At 48.4% G+C, this 14086-nt stretch overlaps 1 long non-coding RNA gene and 1 pseudogene across 1 annotated transcript in view; both read left to right on the top strand.

Moving 5' to 3' along the window:
* The window catches only part of LOC116070818, a 34169-nt gene extending 27372 nt beyond the window's left edge, over window positions 1–6797 (top strand). Inside the window, exon 4 of the long non-coding RNA XR_004110570.1 lies at window positions 6390–6797. This is a non-coding gene — a long non-coding RNA (uncharacterized LOC116070818). The remainder of the gene's footprint in view (window positions 1–6389) is intronic.
* LOC116070817 lies at window positions 1767–2213 on the top strand (annotated as a pseudogene).
* Window positions 6798–14086: the final 7289 nt, after the last annotated feature.

Genomic DNA, 14086 nt, shown 5'->3' with positions numbered 1-14086 from the left:
GGGGGGAGTAAGACTGAGAGTGGGTGGAGCCATCTGCCAGGAAGAAGAGATACCTGGGAACCACAAGGAAGGTTTCCGCTCCTCTGTTGTGTGGCATTGTGGCAAAGGGCAGGAGCTCTATGGGGCATGCATGCTTTCTGGGCATGCGTGCTCAAGCCCAGGAAGTGTTCAATATGTGCAACTTACTGGCAAAGTCAGTCTGAGCATGAGCTTAGGGAGTCCAAGAAACTGGACTCAGAGATCCCTAGCACCAAAGTCCCAGGCTAAGGCCATGTCGGGCCTGAAAGACAGTTCCACAACATCCCCTACTGTATGTGGCACGTACAGTCTTTTTACCTCCTCTCCTGTCACATTTCCTGGGGCTCGGAGGAAGGGATAAGATGCCTGGTTATCTTCCTCCACTTGAGGCTGAATCATGTCACAAGCAGTTGTCTTTACCATTTGATGGGCTGTCACATCTCACTGTGAAAGAAGCTTTGGGCAGAGGCACAGATGTTAGAAGGCAAATTGGCAGGCACATCACAGCACACTTTTTATTTATTTTACTCTTTCCACAATTTATTCATCTTTATCACATTACATTTTTACTTTTTAAAGACAGGGTCTATGAATCCCCGGCTGGCCTAGAACTCTCTGTGTAGGCCAAGCTGGTCTTGAATCATGACAATCTTCTGACTCAAATTACAAGTATATGCTACCACGCCCAGTGACATCACAGCCACTTAACAAAAAGTAATAGTGTTTCCACATTAAAGACTACCACCTTCTCAACCTCAGCTCCGACCCTCACCCGCCCCTCTGGCTCATAGTACAAATGTGGCCTCCTTCTCGTGCTGTGAACTGTAAGACCGGTAGGAAAGTAGTTGGTTGTCTGTATGGAAGCCATATCACTGTTGTGTCAGTTGCTGTAACGTGTGTCTCTTTGCAGCGTAGCATGTAGGACCCATGACGAAGCAGGACTTGGCTGACATTCTCCCTCGGCAGCCTGCATGGTGCCCTCTGGTACCAGGAAAGCCAGTCATCCAGGGAGAAGTTTCTATTTCAGTGCCAGGCTGATTTCTCAGAGTCCTGTAGTTACTTGAGGATACATAAATGTGATGAAAAACAGTTTCACGAGCTTCAAGCAATTCTTGTCAGTGGGTCATGTGACCTAGTGTGTGGTGTCTTCACCAATAGACTCTTACTATCGAATTCTGGTACCCAGCAAAGATCGTAGGCAATAGCCTGTCATGTTTTGTGGGCTTTGGGTGCCTTGCTGGCCAGTGACTTGATGAGAAAGTGTCCCATCCCTGGTATTGGGATTTTCACTTAATAACTGGGATGGTTTGTATATGCTTGGCCCAGGGAGTGGACTAGTAAGAGGAGTGGCCTTGTTGGAGTGGGTGTGGCTTTGTTGGAGTGGTTGTGGCCTTTTAGGATAGGTGTGGCTTTGTTGGAGTGGGTGTGGCCTTTTAGGATAGGTGTGGCTTTGTTGGAGTGGGTGTGGCCGTGTTGGGGTGGGTGTGGCTTTGTTGGAGTAGGTGTGTCACTGAGGGTGTGAGCTTTAAGACCCTCATCCTAGCTGCCTGAAAGTCAGTCTTCCACTAGCAACCTTTAAATGAAGGTGTAGAACTCTTCGCCTGCACCATGCCTGCCTGGATGCTGCCATGTTCCCGCCTTGATGATAATGGACTGAACCTCTAAACCTGTAAGCCAGCCCCAACTAAATGTTGTCCTTTATAAGAGTTGCCTTGGATTTTTGGGAAAGCAGCAGCACCAGATCCACGATGGTGGCCAGCAGGAGGCTGATGAAGGAGCTTGAAGAAATCTGCAAATGTGGAATGAAAAACTTCCGTAACATCCAGGTTGATGGAGCTAATTTATTGACTTGGCAAAGGTTTATTGTTCCTGACAACCCTCCATATGATAAGGGAGCCTTCAGAATTAAAATCAACTTTCCAGCACAGTATCCATTCAAACCACCCAAGATCACATTTAAAACAAAGATCTACCACCCTAACATGGACGAGAAGGGGCAGGTCTGTCTGCCAGTAATTAGTGCTGAAAACTGGAGGTCAGCCACCAAGACTGACCAAGTAATTCAGTCCTTCATAGCACTGGCGAATGACCTCCAGGCTGACCTAGCTGAAGAATACTCTAAGAACCATAAAAAATTCTGTAAGAATATTGAAGAGTTTATAAAGAAATATGGGGAAAAGCGACCTGTGGACTAAAATCTGCCATGAGTGATTCCAGCAAGTTTGAGCAGAGACTCTGAGCCGTGCATTCAGATACCCTGCAAAGCAGGACTCTGTGGAAATTGACATGTGCCACCAACTGGCATCCACTTGTGGCAGTTACTAACTTTCTACAGTTTTCTTAATCAAAAGTGGTCTAGGTAACCTGTAAAGAAGGATTAAAAAATTCAGATGTTCTAAAAAAAAAAAGAGTTGCCTTGATCATTGGCTCACACCAGTAAAACCCATGACCTACCTCTGGTAGTCATCCCAATGTTCCTTAGCTTGCATGGAAAAGCTTTTAGAGGGCTAAGTGGTGCCTACACAGGGCACGTATTCACACCCCACTCACAGACGTGGGTCCTGTACCAAGACTGTGCTAGACACAGAGATTCGCACACTGGCCCCGTTGTTGCTTCTGTCCGCTGTGGCTATAATTGGGAGCTGGCCTCATGGTCTGTACTGCACACAGAGCATCAGATATTCCATAGCAATGCTGGAAGCCCTTGATGCTGCCCAGCTTTCTTGGTTCACCCACGGGGCAGACTTTATATGAACCCAGTGAATAGCCTTGGAGCGCACTTGAGTACAGACAGCTTGTATTTTAGGAAGGGCACCTGCTTCTTGGTTCCCTAGAGGACTCGGTGGGCTGTGGGTTGCTCCAGTAGGCCTCTGATCCCCTCTGGGCTTGGTTGTGTTCTCCTGTGCACATCTGTGGTCCTCACCATGGATGACCCTGCACCTGCCAGCCTTCTTTCCTATGAGACCACTCATCAATGGTTCTGAATACAGGTTAGTCACTCCTCTAGATCGTCACAGGCCAGAGTCCTGCGAGCCAGCTCTCTCCATGCTGCTCTAAGCTCAGCTCACAGGGTTCTCGTTCCTTCTGCCTCCAGCCACATGGCCTCCATGCTCTGTGCTGCTGCAGCCACTCCTGTCTGGTCCCTTGCTTGTGTCATCATGTGGCACAGGACACATAGCATCCCTTCCGGCACCTTCTCTGGTTTGATTACTCTGAGAGACTTAGGCTTAGTGTCTTGAAAGGACACTGGTTCTAGTACACTGCGTGGCGTTGGTGGCAGAGCTGGAGAACCACAGGTCACTGTAACTTTGTCTGTTGTTTTTGCAGTTTGATTCCATACTGTCTCAGAAAGACCAGAAGTCCTTCAGTGCAAATTCTTTTTGTTTTGTTTTGTTTGTTTGTTTGTTTTTTGAGACAGATAAAACTCGTAGCCTTGGCTGTCCTGGAACTCACTCTGTAGACCAGGCTGGCCTCGAACTCAGAAATCTGCCTCCCTCTGTCTCCCACGTGCTGGGATTAAAGACATGTACCACCACTGCCAGGTTAAAGATTTATTTATTATTATAAATAAGTACACTGTAGCTGTCTTCAGACACTCCAGAAGATGGCGTCAGATCTCGTTAAGGATGGTTGTGAGGCACCTTGTGGTTGCTGGGAATTGAACTCAGGACTTTTGGAAGAGCAGTCGGTACTCTTAACCGCTAACCCATCTCTCCAGCACCAGAGCAAATTCGTAACCAGTTTTTACTGCCACAAAGCTGGGGATGAGTTCCACCCACGGCTGTATAATGGCTTTTGCTGCTTGCCCAGGTTGTCTTTTATACATTGTTTCTACCATAGTGCCCCCTTCACACCCCCACTCCAGCTTTTACCCTCTGAGCTTCCAGCATCTTCCAGCACACAAGGGCACTGGGGTAATGTGGCGTGCATCCATTTAGCCCATCCTACGAAGACCTCAGCTAGCTTGAAAACCTCTTAAGAGGTTCAGTCCCTATTCTAAAACAGACCGCCCCTCCCCCAAGTTAAAAAAAAATTGAGTTATAGAAATGAGGGCAACTTGAGCGAGACAGGGAATGAAACTACTCCGGCACTCCCAGGGGATACCAAACACCTGCAGCTGTTTGCACTCACAGGTAGAGGCTGTTGTAACATTTGCTTAATGACCTTGTTAGGTTATTGCCACACTGCAATGGTCCCCAGAGTTCTGCAGGGAGCCTGGCTTTTCTGCCTGTGCGTACTGTGTTCTCACACTCCATCCTTAGGGGTAGCCATGTTTCCTTCAGGTTCCTCTCTCCCTCTCCCTCTTCCTCTTCCTCTCCCTCTCCCTCCCCCTCTCTCTCTCCCTCTCCCTCCCCCCCCCTCTCTCACACACACACACACACACGGGGGGGGGGGCATGGGTGCACATGTTTTCACTTGCATGTGGAAACCAGAAATCAACATTAGGCATTTCCCTCCATCTCTTATTTTTTGAGACAGGGTCTCTCAATGAAATCAGAGCTGATTGACAAGACTAGATCCAGGGACCCATCTATCTTCCCCACCCCCAACCCCATCCTAGGAATACAGACCAGCATCATTGTGCTTGAATTTTAGTGGGCAATCCAGATCCTCATGTGCTTGTCAGGCACACTTTATCAACAGAACCATCTCTCCAGTCCCCTTTTCTAAATCCACCAAGCAGCCAAAAGTGAGCATTGTACCATCGTCAAAATACACCTTTTTCACAGAATGGGCAGGTAGCACCTTAAGGTCCCAGGTCACCATTCCATGAGGAACAGTGGAACTGTGAGGGTGACCCTGAAGTAGTAAGCTGAAGGAAGGCGAATTGCCATCCATCCCAGGTGAATTCTAATTGGTCTTGAGATTCAGGATCTAATGGACCCTTAAAGACATCATTAGCAAGGTGCAATACAGTCCGAAAAATCCTGTCATCTGTGTTAATTTCTCTGACTAAAGAGCAGCATCTGGTTCAGCAACACAGGTAGGAGGCTCCACGCTGCTTAGCTCCCTACACCCCACCCCCTTAGCTTCTTCCTGCCCCCCCAGCTTTTCCCCTCCCCACTTAGCTCCTCCCCTTCCCCTACTAAGCCCCCTAGCTCCTCCCCCTCCCCCTCCTGCTTAGCTCCTCCCTTTCCCCAAGCTCTTTCTCCCCGTTAAACTCCTCTCCTTCCCCTGCTAAGCACTCCCTCTTAGCTCTTCCCCTCCTTCCAAGCTCTTCCCCCTCCCCCCCTTAGCTCCCCGTTTCCTTTTCTAAGCCCCTCCCCCGCTTAGCTCCTCCCTTTCCCCTGCTTAGCTCCTCCCCCTCCCCCCCACTAGGCATGGACCACCTGCCTTCTCACTGCCACTCCTGCTGTCTTAGGCGTCTGGCTGGGCAGACGCTGGGTTGGTGAACCAGGGAGTTGACCGGGTACTCTCAGTAAAACTGGTAGCTTCTGGGCTGCTATACAGCGGCGTCTGTACATCACTCAAACTGCTAACCACCCATGTATACTTGGGGAGGGTATAAGGGTCTTTGTCAAGATTTGTTCCTGGTTAGATTTAAGTCACCTGGTGAGCCTCCCCATCTTCCCTAGAATGTAACTGGCTTTTACCTGGGAGTCACAGCTGCTCTGGTGTCAAGACAGCAATGGCTGCCACGCTGGGAGGACAGAGCTCAGCAACCACTAAAATAATAGTGATAATGATAATAAATATAGAAAATGGGGGCGGTCGGTCAACAAGTAACAGGACAGTCTCAAAACAGCTCTCAACCAAATACTTGGTGGCCGTGTCAGGGCCATGAGCCTGCTATGGAAAATCACCACATCACATGGATTTATTCTCTTATAGTTTTGGAGGCCAGAAGTATGAAATCATTCTCACTGTGCTGAAATGAAGCTGCCAGAGGACCACCTCCCTCTGGTGGGACCAAAGGACAGTCCACCCCGTTAAATCTTTAAAAAGAAGCAGCCAGAAGACACTATGTACTTCAAAGGCAGGGCCCAGAGACCCACGGAGGCAGAGCTGACCTGGAGGCCCCCTTTCTGAGGACCAGCTTTCATGATGCTAAAAGGATCCATGCAAACTTTCAAAGGAGGGGGACAACCAACAGTACCACCCAGCTGTGAACCACATCAATGACAGCATGGCACGGTGACCCCAGGGATGCAGTGGTGGTACACACATCATGGAAGTAACCAACGGCTCTCTAATTGAACTTAAGATCTGCTCAACAAGGAGACTATGCCCGGTGCTGGGAACCTAGCTAGCAATCCAGTGCTAGTGAAGCCAGAGTTTCTTGAGGAGACTCTACAACCACTCCTTCACTAAAGCAGCGTAATCCCTAACAACAATTTACAAATACTCATTCTGTTACAAAGACTGTTAAGTGCAGTCTTTGCCCCCTCGTCGAAGGAATTTCTCTTTGCAACAGACAGAGACCGTTGGAGAAAAGCACAACCAATCAAAATGCAGAGCTGTGAGCCCAGTCCTGGGGGATACATCTACAAAACATCCCCACACCTAAAGCTCAGGGATCATTGCAGAAGAGGAAGTGGAAAGACTGCGAGTACCAGAGGATCGGGGAGTTTGCTGTGAGATTGTGTCTCCTAGGAACATTCATATGTTGATATATTAACGGGAAGAGGTTATCATAAGGTCTGAGAAGTGACTCTTACAGCTGTGCCTCTGTATCTATGGGTACACACATCTATCTACTGTATCTCTGTACCTAAGATGTCCTCGGAGCAATTGAGAATAATTACATTTATGTTTTAGACATAAAAATTATACATCTCTGGATGTCTCCCTCCATCCCAACTCTCAGTCATGAGCTTGATAAGGTGTCACTCTCGGAGACAGAAACGACTTTGCTGGCGTGGCTGAGCTGAAGATACTGAGGCCAGGAGAGTGTGCAGGGCTGTCCAGGGGTCTGAGGAGTCCCATGCTTCCTCGGCAGAAAGAGAGCCGAGTGGATCAAGTCATAAATAGCATGGGGGTCAAGGGATCATGCAGGTAAAGAGGGACCTTTGAGAGTGCTCAGATCTCAGCTTTGAAGGTGGCAGAAGACACCTGAGCAGAGGCTGTGGCTAGCCTCAGAGGCGGGTCATCCATCGCAGGCATCAGCCCAGGACACCTTGACCTCAGCAATTTCAGTCTTTGATTTCAAAAACCAGGAAGAAAATATGTGGTTTTAAGCTGCAACGTTGGTTCTCTATTACACAGCAACCTTGGGAGATGAGCATGCTGTCTCTGAATATGTTTATGTGATCAAACCAAGGTGGTGAAGAAGTATTCCGATTTGAGGGATCTGCACAGATGCCTTAGGATGCCTGTGTGCTATATCTGAGATTATCTCAGGGGAAAAAGGGAAACAATAAAACTATAATTGCTGGGATGTACTGCTGGGACCTGGAGTTTTCTTGCTGTGCAGGTACCCACCCAACATGGTGTCTCCCCTCATCTGTTCTTGAGAACCACTTGAAGCTGGGGGTCATTGCTTAAGAGCACATGCCGCCTGTAAGTCCAGCTACAGGGGATCTGACAGCCTTCTCAGGCCTCCACAGGCACCACCATACACATGGTATGCACACACACACTCACACACACAAACACACACACACACTCACATACTCACACAGTGTGTACACACATGGAATATACACACAGACAATGTGAACAACCACATGGCATGTACACACTCACACACAGTGTGTACACACACGGTATGCACACACTCACATAAACTCACACACTCACACACACATACATACTCACAGTGTGTACACACACATGGCATGCACACACTCATACAGTGTGTAAACACATGGTATGTACACACTCAGATAAACTCACACACTCACACACTCACACATACACACTCACACAGTGTGTACATACACATGGCATGTACACACACTCACATACTCACATAGTGTGTACACACATGGCACACACACACAGATAATGTGTATACACATGACACACATGCTCACAGTGTGTACACACACAGCATGTATACATAGTGTGTACACACATGGTATGCACACAGATTCACATACTCACACACATACTCATGTACACACAGTGTGTACACACATGGCATGTACACACACTCACACATACTCACACAGTTTGTACACACATGGCATACACACAGAGACAATGTGTACACACACATGGCACACACACATTCACACAGTGTGTACACATTCACACAGTGTGTACACATACATGGTAAGCACGCACACACTCGCATACACTCACACACTCCATACACATACTCACATGCACACACAGTGTGTACACACACATAGTATGTACACACACTCACACATACTCATACAGTATATACACACACAGCATACACATAGAGACAATGTGTACACCCACAGCATACACACACTCACACACTGTGTACTCACACATGGCATGCACACACACACATAGAGGCATCACCACCACCACCATCATGAAAACCATACCCAGCACCCTTTGAGGAAGTATTATTCATAGCCCCGTCTTACAGACAGAGTGAGCCAAGACTGTCAAGCCCGAGGATCTTGTGAGTGCTACAAGGCACAGCAGAACCAGCCTCCCCCAGTCTTCCCAGTGGCTAGTGCCCTTCCTGGAGGGGAGAGAACTGGGGAGATGGCTCAGTCTGTGAAGTGCTTGCTGTGCAACAGTGGGGACCCAAGTTTGATCCCCAGAATCCATGTAAAAAAAGCTAAGATTACACATATTTCCAGTATCTGAGATGCATAGACAGGTGGGTTCCTAGGGCTCCCTGGCCAGCCAGCCTAGCCTCATTGACAAGCCTCACGGCCCAACAAGAGACCCTACCTTGAAAATTCACCACTGGAGGGTAACTTCTGGCTTCCACATGGCAGTGTGCGTGAGTCCACTTATGTGCGTACACACGTGTGCATGTATCTCCTGGGGTGGCAGTTGCAGTAGCAGCTCTTGGTTACTGATTACTCGTGACTCACAAGCCACACACTCCTGAAGGGACATCCTGGGATCGGATTGTAAGATTAGGTTGTAACAAGCCCTGCTGGGTTCAGGCGCCAAGCGTCCTGCACCTTAGAGGGCTTGCTTCCCAGAAGCCCGCATCAACGCTGTATGCTATCGCTGCATTATTTATGAGTTCATTAATATGCAAATTTCTGCCCATTGATTGGCTTGCCCAGCATGGTTCCACGGATTCATAAATCAGTCGCCTCTGAGCTATCTTGTTTAGTAATTCTCCAACCGTGGGCATTGTGTAGCTGCAGTGACATCAGTAAGTCCTGCCCAGAGCGTGGTGAAGCAGGGTGACTGCCATCTGCCCAGGATCCTTACTGCTTGAAGCTCCTCTAGGCCCAGAGAATTGCCAAACGGACCTGGCATTTGGGGCTCCCTAGTCAAGAGGGTAAAGTTAGCGCTTCAACTGGGAGTCAGGAGACTTCCCTGCCTGGTTCCCACCTAAGAGATGGAGCTGGGATAATCTCCAGACACCAAACGGTTGGGGCCTATTTCCGTCACTCTTGGGGAATGAACCCTTATGATGCAGGCAAGGTCTCAGGGCTATCTCTCTGTGGAACTTTTTAAAAGTCCAACTACAAGGACCTCAGGCCTTTGCCTTGCATCTGAAGTGATGTTATAGGATGTCGCTGACTCATCATTTACTACTGATGTTATCAGGGACAGTGGCACAGATTATGTGACCATGCACTCAAGCGAATGTTCCTGCAAGATGGACTTATGAAGAGGGCGTGACTAGAGTGAGGGAATGTTCACCATCAGCAGTTAATAACTGTTCATCAATCTCTGTCTCTCATCAGATTATGATCTGGGATGTAGGGGCTGATCTGTCTCCTTCACAGCTGTGTCCCTCACATAGAATAAAGGACAGAGCTTTACTCCTGATATAACACCACCACGGAGTCCTGGAAATCTAATTTCGCCAGGTTATGCGTGTCTACCAAATCCCACTGTACTTCTCCCAGAATATTTTAGAAAGATGATTAAAAGTTTCTGCCGTGTGCATCCTCTGGAGCCAGTCCATTTAGCAAGTCCGTAGCTTCCTTAATTAGACTTACGAAGTCGAAGGCACAGCCATATCTCTTCCCAGGTGTTCCCAATTAACTCAAGGGCACCTCCAGTCGCCTCTAGCTCCCCCTGGTCTAGGATCCTGCCTGGGAGAGTTGCAGAAGTGTAATTATATTCTGGCCACACAGATGGAGAGATCCAAGTGACCTGAGCCGGCTTGTTCCTTTGTTTATCCCTGGTAGAGTCCTAGGTATGTGTCTGGGGGTACACAAGAAGAATGGATGCAGTTCCCAACACTGGGCTCCTTGTTACTTCTGGACCCTCACCCAGGGCAATCTTCTGGAGGTGCAGATTGGTTCCTCTTCTGTTATCTGCTCCCATCATCTCCTCTTCTTTAGATAAAACCCCAGTTTGTACTTGTGCATGTAAATGTGTGTGCTTGCATGTGTATGCAGTGTGTCTGCGTGCTTATGTGTGTATGCAATGTGTGAATGTGTGTTTCTGTGTGTGTGTGTATGCACTGTGTGTGCGTGTGTGTGCCCAGCTCAGGGCTGGAGGTCAACATGGGATGTCTTCCTCTATTGCTTTTTATCTTATTGTTTGAGACAGGCTCTTCCTTGAACCCATAGCTCCCTGGTTTGGCTCGGCTGGATGGCCAGTGAGTCCCCAGGACCTGCCCACCTCTCTGCTCCCCAGCTTTGGGGTTTGTCTTAGGTAGGGTTTTACTGCTGTTAACAGATACCATGTCCAAGGCAACTCTTATAAATGACAACATAAAATTGGGCTGACTTACAGGTTCAGAGGTTCAGTCCATCATCATCAAGGTAGGAACAGGGCAGCATCCAGGCAGGCATGGAACAGGCAGAGCTGAGAGTTCTACATCTTCATCTGAAGACTGCTGGTGGAAGACTGACTTCCAGGCAGCTAGGATGAGAGTCTTATAACCCACACCCACAGTGACACACCTACGCCAACAGGGCCACAACTTCTAATAGTGCCATTCCCTGAGACAAGCATATTCAAACCATCACAGAGTTACAGACATGAGTGGTTGTACCTGGCTTTTATGTGGATGGTGGGGAGCTCAGGTGTTCTCGAGAACACAGAGCCACAGAACTGTCTCCCAGCTGGGGATGTAGCTAAGTGGTTAGAGCCCTTGCCTAGCATTCACGAAGCCCTGGATTTGTCTCAGCACTGCATTGAGTGGATACTGTGGATTGTTCTTACCATGTCAACACTAGGGAGGTGGAAGCAGGATGATTCTTGACTACATAGCAAGTTCCAGGAGAGCCTAAGCTACAAGGAACTCTGTCTTAAAATAAGTCAGGTAAGAAATTAGAGCCAGATGTTTATACCCAGACAGGCTTTGCTTGCATGCAGACATCTGACTATTTGTTTGTCAGCATTTATGAACTGGTGGCTGTGACTGATGGCCAGGATTTCATGTGACGAGATTCTCCCAGGGATTCTGAGGGCTCTCAGGCTAGGATCCTTGTAGTCGTGTGGTGGTTTGAATACGAATAGGGCCCCTTTGGATTGTATGTTTGAATGCTTTGACGGCAGGGGTTGGAACTGTTTGAAAGGATTAGAAGGATTAGGAAGCAAGGTCCTGTTTGAGGGAGTATGTCACTGGAGGTGGGCTTGGAGGGTTCAAAAGCCCATTTCAGGATTTGTCTGTCTGTCTGTTCTCTGTCTCTCTGTCTCTGTCTCTCCCTGTCTCTCTGTCTCTGTCTCTCTCTGTCTCTCTGTCTCTCTGTGTCTCTCTTTCTCTCTCTCTCTCTCTGTCTCTGTCTCTCTGTCTCTCTCTGTCTCTCTTTCTCTGTCTCTCTTTCTCTGTCTCTCTCTCTCTTTCTCTCTTTCTCTCTCTCTCTCTCTCTCTCTCTCTCTCTGCCTGTGGACCAGGATGTAGCTCCCAGCTACTGCTTCAGCACCATGAGGACAGCTATCCTCTTTATCCTCTTGCCATTGATGATAATGGACTAAACCTCTGAAACTGTAAGCAAGCCCACAATTAAGTTTTTTTTCTGTATGAGTTGCCAAGGTCTTGGTGTCTCTTCCCACCAATAGAATGGTGACTAAGACAGGCATGACGAAAGCAACAGAGCATTTATGGGCGTCTGGATGGACTGCAACCCACACTAGGTTGGGGTCCTATCGTAACCCACTATCTGAGGGATGGTGACCTCTGCCCCCAGTTCTTTACATCTGGGATGGGTGGGAGATAGAACCCTGAAGGTTCCCGGTCCATGGCCTTGAAACACATCATGGCAGAAGGTGACAGTTGTGCCTTTACAAGCTGGTTCTCAAGGCCTGAAAATAAATACCTCTGGCTCTTTGCTCTAGTGTATGGGCTCTGGCTTTCCCTTGTTCTTCCTTCTCTGGGAAGATGGCTTGTATTTGCTAACCAGATGCTTTCTTCCCACTGAGGAGTGAGGATCTAAAATCTTCTTCTATATTTCCTTCCCCCAATACCTCCTCCTTCCCCCTCCCACCTCCCTTCCCCATTCTTCTCCCTCCCCCATTCCTCCCCTCCCCATTCCTCCCCCTCCCGTATTCCTTTCCCTCCCTCATTCCTTCCCTCCCTCATTCCTCCCCCTCCCTCATTCTTCCCCCTCTCCCATTCCTCCCCCTCTTCCATTCCCTCCCTTCCCACTCTCCTCTTCTCTCTCTTCCCTTTCAATTTTTCCTCTTCTTCCTGTCAAGATCTCACTACAGAACTCAGATTGACCTAAATTTTTCAGTCCTCCTGCCTCAGCTTTCTGATGACTAGAATTCCAGACAAGAGGGGCATCCTAAGGATGCAGGACATCCTCTTTCCAACCCAACTCTTTAAAGTCCTGTCTCTCTCAGCTCAGGCTCTCTGCATTTCTGCCTTACCTTAAGTGTGTAGTTCTTTTGTGAATCTTGATGGGGCTCATTGCACTAGGGGAAAGCCACACAGATCTATGGATGGGAGCTCTTCCTGACTTGGGGCTTTTGTAGGTAACCCCAAGCAGCAGACGGCAGTAACTCTGCTCGAGTTACTAAGAGCTATGTGGCTCACCAGTTGGTGGTTGGAGGCACCATGAGTCTTTATGAGTTGCCAGTAAAGAATTTTGCATACCCCAACTCCATCTTTACACTGGCTTTCCTTTTTTTTTTTTTTTTTTAAAGATTTATTTATTTATTTTACATATGTGAGTACACGGTCAGTCTCTTCAGACACTCCAGAAGAGGGCATCAGATCCCGTTACAGATGGTTGTGAGCCACTATGTGGTTGCTGGGAATTGAACTCAGGACCTCTGGAAGAGCAGTCAGTGCTCTTACCTGCTAAGCCATCTCTCCAGCTCCTATACTGGCTTTCGGGACCCTTTTCCAGAGGCAGTATCTGACTCTTGCTATGCATCACGGAAGCACACACTTTACAAAGCCAGCAAGCCCTTGTTTCTTCTTGTTCCATCCATTCTTTCAACATGCCTCCTTCTTCCTGCATGCTACCCCGTAAGCAACAAGGAGAAGCTGGTGCCACCCTCAGCACTGCCAGGATGCCTAAATCATGCATGCGCTGGCTGTCAGCTTGACACAAGCTGTAGTCCTGGAGGGACAGAGCTTCAATTGAGAAAATGATTCTATAAGATTAAGCTGTGGGCAAGCCTGTAGGGCATTTTCATAATTAGTGATTGGTGGGGGAAGGCCCTGTCCACTGTGGGTGGAGCCATCCCTGGGCTGGTGGTCCTGGGTTCTGTAAGAAAGCAGGCTGAGCCAGCCATGGGGAGCAAGCCAGTAAGCAGCACCCCTCCATGGCCTCTGCATCAGCTCCTGCCTCCAGGATCCTGTCTTGGGTTCCTTTAGTGATGAACAGTGATGTGGAAGTGTAAGTCAGATATCCGCCACCCCACTCCCCATCTTCTTTTTGGTCATGGTGTCTCATCACAGTAATAGAAACTCTGACTAAGATAGCCCAGTAGTTGCTTTTGGAATTATCCAGGTTGGTCACTGTGTGCCTCTCTTTCCTGCATCTTATTTACACACACACACACACACACATACTCACAAAGTTATGGACTGATGTTTCTG

The sequence above is a fragment of the Mastomys coucha genome, unplaced genomic scaffold (assembly GCF_008632895.1).
Source record: "Mastomys coucha isolate ucsf_1 unplaced genomic scaffold, UCSF_Mcou_1 pScaffold22, whole genome shotgun sequence".
NCBI lineage: Eukaryota > Metazoa > Chordata > Mammalia > Rodentia > Muridae > Mastomys > Mastomys coucha.
This window is presented reverse-complemented; position numbering and strand designations above follow the sequence as displayed.